The sequence below is a fragment of the Peromyscus maniculatus genome, chromosome 10, assembly GCF_049852395.1.
Source record: "Peromyscus maniculatus bairdii isolate BWxNUB_F1_BW_parent chromosome 10, HU_Pman_BW_mat_3.1, whole genome shotgun sequence".
NCBI lineage: Eukaryota > Metazoa > Chordata > Mammalia > Rodentia > Cricetidae > Peromyscus > Peromyscus maniculatus.
This window is the reverse complement of record NC_134861.1, coordinates 89,396,862-89,410,799: the sequence shown is the minus strand read 5'-3', so window position 1 is coordinate 89,410,799 and position 13,938 is coordinate 89,396,862. Positions and strand designations below refer to the sequence as shown.

General features: G+C 44.2%; 1 long non-coding RNA gene across 1 annotated transcript; it reads right to left on the bottom strand.

Annotated features, from left to right (window-relative positions):
* Nucleotides 1-13,697, bottom strand: LOC121820966 (uncharacterized). Its single transcript, XR_013042673.1, has 3 exons — nt 13,434-13,697; nt 6,439-6,483; nt 1-149 (listed from the first exon to the last, which is right to left on the bottom strand). It is a non-coding gene; the product is annotated as an uncharacterized LOC121820966 (long non-coding RNA).
* Between the last annotated feature and the right edge of the window lie 241 nt (nt 13,698-13,938).

Below are 13,938 nucleotides of genomic sequence, written 5' to 3'. Positions count from 1 at the left end.
ATGTATGAAAAGGTTCTATGTCACCAGACTCTTGAGTCTCTGTCAACTTTCCTTCATCTCCCAACTTGTCATCTTCGTTTTACGATGTGCTTGCTCATGGAAGTTCTTATTGTCTTTTTCTTCTCAATCATATTTCCAGTCTTTAATACCTTCAAAATGAGACAGGGGATCCTGAAGATTCAAAAATCATAGTGACAAATATGGAACCAAAGCATGGCCAGGATCACAAGGAATCTGTGACTCTTTGGCGGATGAAAAACTGAGGGCAGGGTCTATTCCTGTTGGTGACTTCAAATCCTTTTGAATGTTGAGTGTGCTAGGGGCCAGCGTGTGCTCTGCCTCCAACCTTCCTGGATCCTTCTCTAGCAGGGTGAACTTGGAGAGTTTGTTTCCGTTCTTGTAATTCAGTTCTCTGACCTGTAAAATGTGGCATGTTTGTGTAGATACAGGATTGTCGTTATGTTCTATTGGCTTGTGAACAGGATGTCATTCATTCTTATGTTTTAACCAGTTTTTAGGGCCTGGGAGAAAATGTCAAAAGGCTGTTCCAGGACAGATATAAAAACTCGACTAGAGAAGAGGGAAAATTCAAACCAAGGACCTTGAGAATGCTTGTCAGGTGACTCACGTGACTAAGAGCTCTGACCAGGCCTGCAGATGTCACAGGTCCCCTGAGGAGATGCCCTGAACTATGTGTCCTATTACAAATGCTTAAAAATGACTAAAAACATCCATTGGGAAAAAAAGAAAACAAAGAGAAATGGAGCTAGAGAAGACAAAAAAGAACTCACTAAAATTTCTTGTAAGTTACGAGTAAAAAGAAGAAAGTGGAACTAGTCTTCACAGTCCCTGTGTGAAAGGAAATGGCACTTGAAACAGTGAAAAGAAAAGCCAACAGTTAGTATTATAATCAAAGCAAAAAGACAGAGCATACCTCAGCCCCAACAGAATAGCTAAATAGCAAAAGACTGACAATACCAAATATAAAATGAGGTGGACTAAGATGAATGTTGGTACAAACTGATACAAACCCCATGGAAAGCACCTTGACAATACTTACTCAGTAGAGATGTAGATCTCCTTCCATGAACACAGCAATGCTTTTTCTAGGTTTGTATGGAACAGAAATTGACTGTTCACCAAAAGACATTAATGTTGGTGAGCAGCACTAATCCTGAAGCCCTCAAGTGGAAGCAATCTCATCCACCAGAATGGTAAATATGGCCACTCAGTGGAGAATCACAGCAGGAAAGAATTTCTCACAACTGAGCCAACTGATGGGTATGAAAAAGCCTGTGTTCAGTTCCACATGATTTTGGTGTGTGTGTGTGTGTGTGTGTGTGTGTGTGTGTGTGTGTAATTAAAAAACAAGAAAAATGAATTTTGATGCTAGAAGATATGGTTTCTATTGGGGAGTTATCAACCAGAGAGGGCACAATGCTGGCATGGAGGGGTGAGCTAGCTTTGGGGAGCTGATGATCTATTGTTTATCTTCTTTAGTCCTCTCTCTCTGTCTCTCTCTGTCTCTCTCTGTCTCTCTCTCTCTCTGTCTCTCTCTCTCTCTCTCCTTTCCTCTCTCCTTTTATCTCTCCCTCTCAGCAGGTCCTGAAGTAGGGCTGAGGGCCTTCTGAGTGCTAGACAATGAACTACACCACAGCCATATATTCAACTTCCTTTTTTAAAAATGATGTTTTATACGACCTAGATATACCACTCCATGGCCTATGCCCAGAGGACTCAACATCCTACATCACAGAGACTTACTTGTTCAGCTATGATTATTGTTACTCTATTCACAATAGCAAGGAGGTTGAAACAACATAAATGTGTTTCCATTGATAAATAGATAATGGAAATGTATATACATGTTTGTGGAATACTATTCAGCTGTAAAGAAAAATAAAACTATGAAATTTGCAGGTAAATGAATGGAACCTGAAATGATCATACTGAAAAGGTAACCCAAACCCGGAAAGACAAGTGTCACACACTCTCCCTCATCTGTGGTTCCTAGCTCCAAATCTGCAGATATGAGCACACAACCTGGAATAACTGCAGAAACTAGACCATGGGGGAGGGGAGCAATGGAGAGGGGAATAGCAGGTACCAGTGATGTGAAGGATGGAGTGGGGAAAATGGGTGGGGAGGCCTTAACTAGGGGAGGGGAGAGGTATTAATACAGAAGAAGAACAGAGAGGTAAAATAACAAGAGGGGTGACTGGAAAAGTCATATTATTATCTATCTGTCTAAAATTACATAGATTTCATATAAGTCTGTGTGTACATATGCATATATAGTTTGAATAAAATTTTCCTGCCTGGGATGGCAATGTTTCCCACAAAAACTATAGACCATCTAGCATAAACCCCAGTATCGGGCATAGGAAGACCCCTTTTGAGTTGTTGATCAGGGTTATCCAAAAGACTCTCCAAACAGAAGCTATTGCTGTTGCCCTTGGCTGCCTTCCAGAGGCTGAAGGTAAATCCTTATTGCTGAAGGCACCATGTGCTTTGCACACAGTACTCAGAGGATCCAAGCTAGTTCTGGCCTCAAAGCCTCCTCCTTGAAGACTAGCTTTCATAGTACCAGAGGACCCCAGGCCAGCTTCCAAGGGAGAGATACCACCAACAGTTCTACCCGGTTAGGATGCCTTTGGACTGCATCGATGACCAGCATGGCACAATAACCCTAAGGCTGCGATAGTCACATGCATACCTTGGTGGTAACCAACAGCTCCCTAACTAGACTTAAGACCTCTACAAAAGAGAAATCATGCCTGGCACGGGAAACCTAACCAACTACCAGGGATGAGTAAAGTCATGGATCTTGAGAGAGAACCTACAATTATTGCTTTACCAAACCAGAATAATTCCTAACTGCTTTCTAAAAATCTATCCATATATATATTTATCTCAACCCTCATCAAAGAAAATGTCTGTTTCCAATAGATGGAGACCATTACAGGAAATCACAACCCATCAAAATGCAGAGAACTAGCAACTGTGTGATGCTTAGCCCCAATCGATACATCTACAATTCCTGCACCTAAGGCTCAGGAATCATAGTGGAAGATGGGGTACAGAAAGACTGCAAGAGCCCCAGGATCAGGAAGTTTGCTATGAGATTTCATCTCCTAGAAACGTCAGAGAAGTTATATCCATGAAGTCTCAATATGGCTGCCTCAACAAGAGTTGAGCCAAGACGACACCAACAGGGAAGGAAGAGATTTCATGGGGCCCCAACCCTACACAAAGAACCATGGGCGACTATGGAATACAGACAATGGGGAAGATAGTCTTCCCCAGGGAAGAGCCCCCAAATTGGTGCTTGGGAATGTTTGGAAGGAAAAAAGAGATGGAAGAAAATAATGCAATTATAAATTAATTTCAACAAATGGAAAAAATTACTGGTTTTTATTAATTCATTGAGTTACATACAATGTACTCCCATCAATATTTCTACCACAGCTCCTCTCAGGTTCTCCCCCACCGCCCTATGCATCCAAATTCACATTCTCTCCCTTTTTCTTTAAACCCCTCGAGTCAGTTGGTATCAGCTGACTATTTCTGGGTGTGCGGCTTGCCCTGGGGTGTGTTTAATTCACTGAGTGTGTCACATCACTGAAGAAAACGGGTTTTTCATATCCCAGCAGCAATCAAGTGCTAACGGTGCCTCAGCTAGGGGCGAGGGTTTTTACCCACCTCTTCTTACAAGAGAGTTTTGTCTGGCTTGAGCTTTGTCGGGTCTCGTTCAGCTCATGCTGTCAGAGCTGCTGTGAGTTTGTGTGTGCATCTGCCCTGTTGTGTCTGCAAACCACTGTTTTCTTTTATTATTATTATTATTATTATTATTATTATGGTTTTCTAGAGACAGGGTTTCTCTGTGTAGCTTTGTGCCTTTCCTGCATCTTGCTCTGTAGACCAGGCTGGCCTCGAACTCACAGAGATCCACTTAGCTCTCTGCCTCCCGAGTGCTGGGATTAAAGGCGTGCGCCACCGCTACCTGACAAACCATTGTTTTCTGCAAACCATTGTTTTCTTGATGCCATCCACCACCTCTGGCTCTTACTCTCCTCCCTCCTCTTCTTCCACATATATCCTCTAGGGGTGTGACACAGATGACCTTCAAGGATGAGCCTCTGAAGTCTTTTATTCTCTGCATGTCGACAGCTGTGGCCCAGTGTCAATTCCCATGTCCTGCAGACAAAGCATCTTTGGTGAGAGTTGCACCATGCACTGATCTCACTCTGGCTGGTTGTCTCCAGCAGCTTCCATGCACCTGCTAATTTCATCTTTCTTAAAAGCTGGATGACATTCCATTGTGTCGATGTACCACATCTCATTGCCCGTTCACCAGTTTGCAGACGTACAGGCTGTCTCCAGTTCCTGGCTTGAGCAGCAGTGAGCATGGATGAGCAGGTATCTCTGCAGTAACACACAGAGTCCTTTGGGGATACGCCCAAGAGTAGTATAGGTAGATCTCAAGGGAAGTTCATTTTCGGCTTTTTGAGGACCCTCCACACTGATTTTCGTAGTGACTCTACTAGTTTGCAGTACCACCAGCAGTGAATAAGGGTCCCCTTTGCCTGGATCCTCATCAAGATACGCTGTCACCCAAGTAATTCTGGCGAGGGTAGGAAATAAATCTCAAAGTGGTTTTAGCTTATCTTTCCCTGATGGTTAAGAATGTTGAACATTTTTAAAAGTGTTTCTCAGCCATTGTGTTTCATTTTTTGAGAACTCTCTGTTCAGTCCCATGCCTCATTTTTAAACTGGGTTATTCATTTTTTGATGTTTAGTTTTTTCAGTTCTTTGTATAGTCTAGATATTAACCCTCGGTCAGATGTATAACTGGCAAATATTTCTTCCCATTCTGTGGGCTGCCATTTTCCTTGAGTAATGGTGTCTTATGCTATACAGAAATTTTTAGCTTCATGAGGTTCCACGTATCAGCTTTTGGTCTTAATGCCTGTGCCAGCTGTGTCCTGTTCAGAAGGTCCCTTCCTGTGCCAGAGATTGTTCTCCACATTCTCTTCTGTCAGATGCAGGGTATCTGGCCTTATGTGGAGGCTTTCGATGCATCTGGAGTTGCGTTTTTGTGCAAGATGAGAAACACAGACCTAGTTGCGTTCTCCTCCTGTCTTCCATTTCTTAATGTGGGCAGTGACTGGGTGTGCACAGTCAACTTGTAAAAATTCACCGCAGTGTGCCTTTGTTATTTGTACATTGTCCCGATGTATTTAATTGTTCAATACAACTTCAAACGGATGTCATTCACAGAAGGTGCAGCTGCTTACAGTTGTCACCTTTGAGTTGACATAGTCTGTGACTTCAAACCTAGGCTTCTGTGTTCATAAAGCACAGATAATAGTGCCCGGGTCACAGTAGATAGTGTCGGGAAAAGGTGTAAACATTTTATGATCTCATTCAAAGATGACTCTGTCCTTACTCCTCATGCTTCTTTTCTTTGTCATTTTAGAATGTGTGTGTGTGTGTGTGTGTGTGTGTGTGCGCGCGCGCGCGCGCGCGCGCGCGCGCGCGCATGTAAACCAAAGGACAACCTCAGGTATAATTTTCAGAAACGCTGTACCTTTGGGACAGGTTCTCTCAGTGGCCTGGAGCTCACCAATTAGGCTAAACTGGCTGAGCAGTGACCCCCATTGATCTTCCTGGCTCTTCTTCCACAATGCTTGGATTACAAGTGCACACAATCACACGCAGCTTTTATGTGGGTTTGGAGAGCTGAACCCAGATTGTCATGCCTGCAAGGAAAGGCCTTGACAGCCTTAGCCATTTCCCCAGCTTCATGCTTTCCGTTAGCACAACAGCCTACCACAGCCCCCACCCCTCGCCCCCCGTCCCCAGATGGCAAAATGGATTGGCAGCTTTGACGAATGTAATACATTCTTTTTTCAGTCTTCCCTCTTTGGAAGACAGCCTGTGCCGAATAAAAGGCTCTCAACCCTTGTGTAAGTTAACTTCATTCCTCAAATTTAGATAGGATGGCACAGAGTAAGAATTTGAACTAAGTTCTTACAGATTACACAGACCATGCTTTTAACTTTTTTACTACACTGCTGACCTAATAAGCAACGTTTGATATGAAAAATAAAGAACTGAGTTGTAAGATACAAGTAAGAATAGAGTGAGAAACAAGGAGTGGTCCTGCAAGGCAGAGTTAAAAATGACTACACAGGAGTTTGTATTTCTGCTCTGCAGGGTTCAGTTCCAGTTAAAGCTTTGTGTGAACCCCCAGAACCAGAATGGCTGGAATTGCAGCTTACCTCTTTCTAGGCCACAGTATCAGACGTATCTTCCCATTGTGGGAAGAAACAAGCCTTGTGGCATTTTCCTGGGCCCCAGGATTTAGCAAGTGTCTCCTCAGTAGCTCTCATTTGTAATTCGCAACTGTTGGTGTCAAATTCTTCTGGGCCTTACCTTATAAGACATTCCAAGGTGCAGCAGGAAGTATGGTTTCAAGTCCTGAAAGTGTGAGATTATGCAGAAGTCATGTCAGTCATATTTCACAGGGGAAGATTATCTCTTTTAATTGAGGTATAATTATAATCATAAAAAGGCATTGGGTTCTTACATGTCAGCTTAGAATCATATTGTCTGATTTTTGTATCATGCATCTGGCTTTTTTTTCCCCCCAAAGTTGGCATAATGGAGATTTATTAATACCAGTAATCTGTTTTTTTTTCATTCCTAAGTAGTAATGACATATGACAATTTGTTGATTTATTCTCCCGTTGGTATTTATTTAGGCTGTTTCCAGTTTGGGGTTATTATGAATAAAGATGCTGTGTGAACATGTATTTTTGTTGTTCTTGGGTAAATGTCTAGGATGGGAACTGCTGGGTCAGAGGGGAGCTGTGTATTTATTGCTATGAGAAGCTGCCAAACAATTCTCCGAAGGGTTGAGCTATTTTACATTTCCACCCTCGGTATTTCTTCTACACTCCCAAAGGAAACATCCTCACAAAGCCAAACTCTGATGACATCTAAGTAAAGAATATTTACCATGATGTCTAGGGTGGGAAAGATTTCTGTGGGAATCATCTGAACAGAGTTAAAAACAGCAAAAGAGAAGACAGCCGATTGGCACTCACCAAATAGAGTTTACTAGGAAGCCGGCCCTTGGGGACCACGTGGGCAGTGGGCTCCATAACGACCAATCAAGGCTGTGTTCTTTGCTGATGACATTCACGCCACATGCCAAGCCCTCTGTCCATGATCCAAGAAATCTGGGTAACTTATTGTTTTTGCTCAAGTTGTACTTCATTGAAATTCTTTCTGGAGTGTCCCTTTTGGTCACAAGTTCCACTTCTTGTCCATGAGCCAAGACAGTGGAGCTCAGCACAGCAGGCCTTTTAATCCCTGCTTCGAATTTATCTTTGGGTTCCTGGAATTGAAGCAGGCCAACCTGAGCAGCGCTGGTAGCTTCCCTGGCTGCTACAAGTCGAGAACACGTTATTGCTCATCTTTTGGCCTTTTCCTCTAGATTATTCTTAGCCAGAATTTTGTTTTGCTTTGTTTTGCTTTGTTTTGCGCTCTCTCTCTCTCTCTCTCTCTCTCTCTCTCTCTCTCTCTCTCTCTCTCTCTCTCTGCTCTATTGTGTTCAGTAGAGGGCAAGGCCTTTGGCACTGCTATAAGATTATTTCATTTGAGACAAAACCTTATTCTCTAAGGCCTTTTTACAAGGTGATCATGACAGAGGCCAGAAAGAGTGGGTTGTAGCCCCAAATAAATGACTCTTAGCTTTCTTCAGTCATAGCTGATCCTGGCATGACTTCTGTTTGAGTCAATCCTGCTAGGAAGAGATTTGCTAAGACAGATGCCCAGGGTCTGTATTCCTCTAACCATACAGTCCGCTCCTGTCCACGTGTCTCACACTTTCAGCTTAATAGCCACAGCTTAACCATACCGTGTTTTCCGATGCTATCAAAAGAAAGTGTCCAGAGAAGCCTACAGTCTAACTGGCCATTAAGTGCTCATCCCTGAACCACCACCGCAGCCTGGAGGAGCCAATTCTGTGGTCAGGTCTAAATTACAGGAGGCAGGTTCCTCAGAGGTGACGGGACAAAGATGCGACAAGGATATTGGGTGAGGAAAAATATGACAGGTGTCTCTCGTAGAGCGTGCACACCTGTTTTTTCAGTATGCCCGGGATGTTCCTGGTTATCAGTCACCACCTCTCATTGCCACACTGCTCCGGGTATGCTTGTCATCAGCTTTCAGATGATGTCACTGTACGAGGATTACTTCCCTCAACCAAAATCTGTGTCCCACTTGAGTGTCATTTGGCCCTGGTCGATTTATGAGTATATATTCATTTGTGTGCGTGCTTAATACCTTAACACCTGGGCTCTAATTGCATAAATACAAGTCATTGCATATAGGTTTTCAAAAGTATCTACAGAATGATCTCAGGCCTTGTGCCGGCTCCCTAATGTTCCTTTTTAGTCAAAGGCCAGTAAATGAATATCTGGCTGAACTTTAGACTCAGTTGTTTTTAAAAAAAAAAATCTCATTTCAGAGTCGATACATGGCCCACCAGAACCATTAAGGTACAATGAAGTCTTTGCTAACTAAGGTTTCTGGGACAGAGGCAAATGTTTTCCCTTGGCCTGACAACATTGGAGGTGGAACTTCTACAGTCAGTTTGCCCCCAGGTGGAAGAAGAGGCTGAAACTCAGTAGAAAAGGGCCGAGTTCTGAGAGGAAGAGAACCAGAGCCTCTCAATACGTTCTGAAGCCTGGATGCCCAAATCTCACATCGTCCTTGTGTTTCCAAGCACACAATCCAAGAAATTCCATCTCTACCTATGTCTTTGTCAGCTAGAAAGCCATTAATAGATTAAGATTAAAATAGTCCTTAATAATGTATTCCCACTCAATAGTATTCTCACACTCTTTTGTAAGCGCAGGAAACCACTGAAGGCGCAGCGATTTCCTAGGAATTTACTACAAGGAACACGAGGTCAGCTGCTGCAAAACTAAACTAGAGAGGCTGCAGAAATAGGTCAATGGTCAAAAGCACTGGCTGCTCTTGCAGAGGACCCAGATTCGAGTCCCAGCACCCACAGGGTAGTTTATAACCATCTGTAACCCCAGTTCCAAGAGATCTAATACCTTTTGTTTTTTAATCTCTGTGGGTACCAGACATGTGCATGGTCCATGTGCATGCAGTCAGAACACTCACACACATAAAAAATAAACAAAACAAAACAACAAAACCACTGGCCTTCACTTTGGTCACTAGGACTTGCTGCACACACACACACACACACACACACACACACACACACACACACACACACACACACACACACTGTCTGTGTTGCATCTGGCTCTGTTCTCCTTCAAGTTACAGGAGTGACACCTTCTCTCCTCTGTAGGACAGACACACTTACACTACTGTGGTGCCATACCTTGTTGGCTACCAGGTTTTCCGGGATCTTCCCTAGGTTTTTCATTTTTTAATTTTTAAATTTTTTTTTTTCTCACGTTAAGGATTGAACTTGGGGCTTTGGATATAGTAGGTCTAATGCAAAGTTGTAATTCCCCTGTTTTTCATTGTTATACTAGATACCTGAGTCAGGCCAACTTTAAAGGTTTATTTAGTTCACAGTTACAGAGTCTTGGAGCATTGTGCCAGACTCAGCTTGGCTCTGTGAGGGCCATTGGCAGCATGGTGAGAGTGGGAGGATGAGAACACACAGCCAGACAGGAAGCCAGAGAGTGATTCAGGGCTTTGGCTCCCTCTTAAAACAACTATGTCTCTGGAGAACTCAGCATCCCATGATGCCTCTGTTAACCTGTCCTTGGGCAGAGACCTCCCTGATCTAAGGACCTTCTACTAGGTCCCCCTACTCCCTCACAACATCATCAAAGTAAGTTCCAAGCCTTTGACCCATGAATTCTTTGGGAACACACTCCAACCATACCCAAACCTCAGGGAATTTGGTATCCCAGATGTTGTTAATACAGCTCAAATTCCCTCCAGCTGTCTGAACTCATCATCTCAGCCTCTGTCAAATGTCACTCCAAATCTACGGGGGGGGGGGGGGGGGGGGGCGGAGATGAGGACAGGGACTGGGACGGGGCGGGGGGGGACGACACAACATGAGGAGTGCCTTTCAGATCTTGGAACAACAGAATGTCTACCTGTTACCTTGTTTAAAATAATGTGCGCGGGCTGGAGAGATGGCTCAGAGGTTAGGAGCACTGACTGCCTGCCCTTCCAGAGGTCCTGAGTTCAATTCCCAGCAACCACATGATGGCTCACAACCATCTGCAATGAGATCTGGTGCCCTCTTCTGGCCTACAGGCGTACATGCAGGCAGAACACTGTATATATAAATAAATAAATCTTTAAAATAATGTGCGCCTGTCCCTAAGTTAGGCCTAAGTAATCACTCACTTTTCTCATGGCCATCCTTACACAGACAAGACGAAGGAGAAAATTCTACAGGATAGTCTGAAGGGCAGAAGAACTTCTTATACAAGAAAATTTAGTTGGCAACAGTAATTTCAGCCATGATGTTTTACTTTTATTTAAAAGTTTAAAACACCCCACCCTGCCCATCAATGTCTGAGGCAGGTGTGACAGTGAGACAGCTGACCCTGAGATCAGAAGGGCAGGAGAGCTGCCCCTGCCTGCCACCAGCTGCAACACTTGGGAGAGCAGGCCCTGTACCTCTCCTGGGCAGCACAATGGAGCCAACCCAATGGGTGGAGGTGTGGGTGAGCCAGCCCCGATATTGTGAGCATGAGAGAGCTGTCCCCATTACTTGTCTGTCATGTGGCAGCATGGGCTGGAGAGAGATGCTCTGACCCTGCCCATCAATGCCTGGGGCAGGTGGGAGAGCTGGGCCTGAGGTCATAAGAGAATGGCCCCTGTGCCATGCCTGGGAAACATAGGAGAGCTGGCCTTGAAGTTATAGGTATGGGAGATCAGACCTGAGGACTTGAGGGCAGGAGAGAGGGCCCCACCTGCTGCTCCTAGCTGCAAGCAGTGAACTTACAGGGCAAAGCAGGAGAGCGTACCCTAGTGGTGAGGACAAGGGGGAGCAGGTGGGCTGACCAACCCTGCAACTACCCAGGCCTAGAACCAGGGCTATGGGTTGGCCCACCACAATGTCTATCCCATCTGTGATCTACTGGAACACATGAAGGGACCAGTCCTACAGACCCAAAGCTGCAGGATCTCCATGACACAGGGCAACAACAGGATATCCAAGAAGAGTCCCAGTGAGGGCCCAGCATCAACAGTGTTGCAGAAACCAGAGGCCTCAAACCAGATCAATGACTCTTTGCAATGAACGCTTGCAAGTAAAGACATATGGACAAAAGGTTCACTGTGTGGCTCAATGTGTCACACTACAGCTTCTGTGATGAGAATTTTTTCCCATTTTTATTTCTTTTTTTCTCTATCAGGGGGTGCTTTAAGGGCAGAGGGCAGATATGCATGAATGGGAAATAAATGGGATCGAGATGCATGATGTGAAAGACACAAAGAATAAATAAAAAGAAAGTTAAAAAATTGAAAACATTTTCTGTCACTCAACAAAAAATGGTTTTAGGTTGTACCTTGGCTGGTGAAAGCAGTCCTTATTTTCTACTTAGCAAAGCATTAAATGTCTCCACTTTCCAGGCGCCAACAGTGCCTAACTGGATATTATGTGCCCAATAATTAATAAGAACATAGCCAATGATAATAATTTAGATATGCACTCACATGTGTGTGTATGTAACTGGCATTTGTAAGAATTTAAACAAGTTATTAGGTTGTACTGATTCTTCTTAGCAGAGCACATCTTTTAAAACAGCGAAGTAACTAGACGACAGATATTAACTAATTCCTTTCATACATGAAATTCCCTGTGTCATGATTCCAATACTTAAACCATGTAGGTCTGAAGGTAGAGGGCCATGCTCAAAAACAACAAAATATTTTCCATGTAGTCACATTCTTTTTACATATCCCTGGAAAATTATATAAAAGATTCAAAGTTTCTATAGTATAAAGCCAAAAATACCTGCAAGCCCAACCTTTGACCCTAGGCAACACTTCTCTGTCAGTCTCCAGATATATAAAATGAACGGCTAAGGAAGTGTCTAACTGTCTAGGCTGGTCATTAAAACAGAGCACTTGCCAAGGGAGTTCTTGGCCACAGTTGGGTGTGCATGACCATGCCGGCAGACCCTGAACCCAGCTTTTCTATCTCAAAGACATTTGGAGTTGACCATGGCAACTAGAAAGAGTTAACTGGGAGGGAAGGAGGGCCAAGATGTTGGTGTTTATCATTTGTTCATTTATTCATAAGCACTGTAGAGTACTTAGTGAGCATCGGTCCTACCGCAGATGCCCAGAGTATGCCGTAATAGAAAGAATTCAGACTCCTCTTCAAAAAGCTTGTTTTTATAGAAGGGAAGATATATCATGCACACATACATAAAAAGGAAGTCTTGAGTTTAAGTAGGAAATAGAACAAGACAAGAAATAGGAAGTGCTTGAAGTTGTTTTCTCATGGAGGGTCGCTATGGATAACGGACCATCGGAAGAGAAACACAGCAGGAGTGTAAAAATAAGGCAATTTCCTGTTTAGGAGGTCAAGGGAAAAGGCCCTGAGGTGGAGGGTGTCTGGCTGCTTCAGGGGCAGCGTGGAAACCTGTGCTGCGGGAACATACTGAGCAAGACAAGGGCGAGATCGGAGGAAACACAGCTCCCAAGGGCGCTGGGCATGCTGCTTTCTTGGACGCCGCCGCCGCCGGTGGTCTCAGACTCTTGTCTGTGGATCTTTTGCTTTCCCATCAGCATGGGGCCAATACACAGCCCTGACTGGGTGTAGCAGCTGTTCAGCTTGGGTGCAGGAGCTGAGACTCACTGTCACTCTTGGCCAGAAGCACCCGGGGAGGAAAATAGGAAATCTTTGGTTCTCGGCAAACTTTAACTTACTTTCAATCAGTCCCTCAGGTCCCTGCCTTTTCTCCCGGCGTGCCAGTAACTACCTGTGATGGGCATGTGGGGCAGCTACTCTGCTCCCACTCGGGGCTGGTGGTTTTTCCCACCTTGACACAAACCCGCTTCACGGGAAGGTCTGGTATCTTAGAGACTAGAAATTTTTTCTTTCTCATTTTAACTAGTACATGAAAACATTAAATTGTATATTTTATTGATGTTTTAATACATGTATATATTGTATACTGTTTAAATCAGGTTAAACATATTCATCTCCTGAGACATTGATCATTTCTTTATGGTAAAATCAAAGTCCTTCCTTCTTGCCATTTGGCATATAGAGAACATTGTTGTGATCTGTAGTATCCTATTGTTCAAAAACACAACAGAACTTTAAAAATTACAGTTTTCTGTAAATGTATGTGTGGGTGTATGTGTGGCAGAGGAATGCTGTGGGAGTTGGTTACCTCCTTCTGCCGTGTGGGTCCAGAAACTCGGATTGTCAGGCCCAGTGGCAGGTGCCTTCATCCGCCGAACCACCTCACCACCCACAAGGAAACGCTGTGCTCCTAACCAACTGGAATTCCACCTGTGAGCAGCCTTTCCCCAACACTGTCTCCCCAGACGGCCACCATTCTAAGTCTACTCCCTGCTTTATGAGCTCATAGATGGCTGGATAGCACACGACAATCGTCTTCCTGGCTGGTATCACTGGTATCACCTGACATCGTCTTCAGTCTCCTGTACGTCGTCACAAACAACAGAATTTCATCTAGTTTATGGCAGAAGGGTGTCATTACATGTAAGTGCCACATGTCCGTCGTCACAGCTGATGAACACTTGGGTTGTTCCTGGCTTTTGCTGTTCCCACTATCACTGCAGTAAACATGAGCGTGCAGATATCTCTTCAGCGCAATGACTTCATTTCCTTGACATATTTACCCCACTGTGGGGTGCTGGTCACGTGATAGT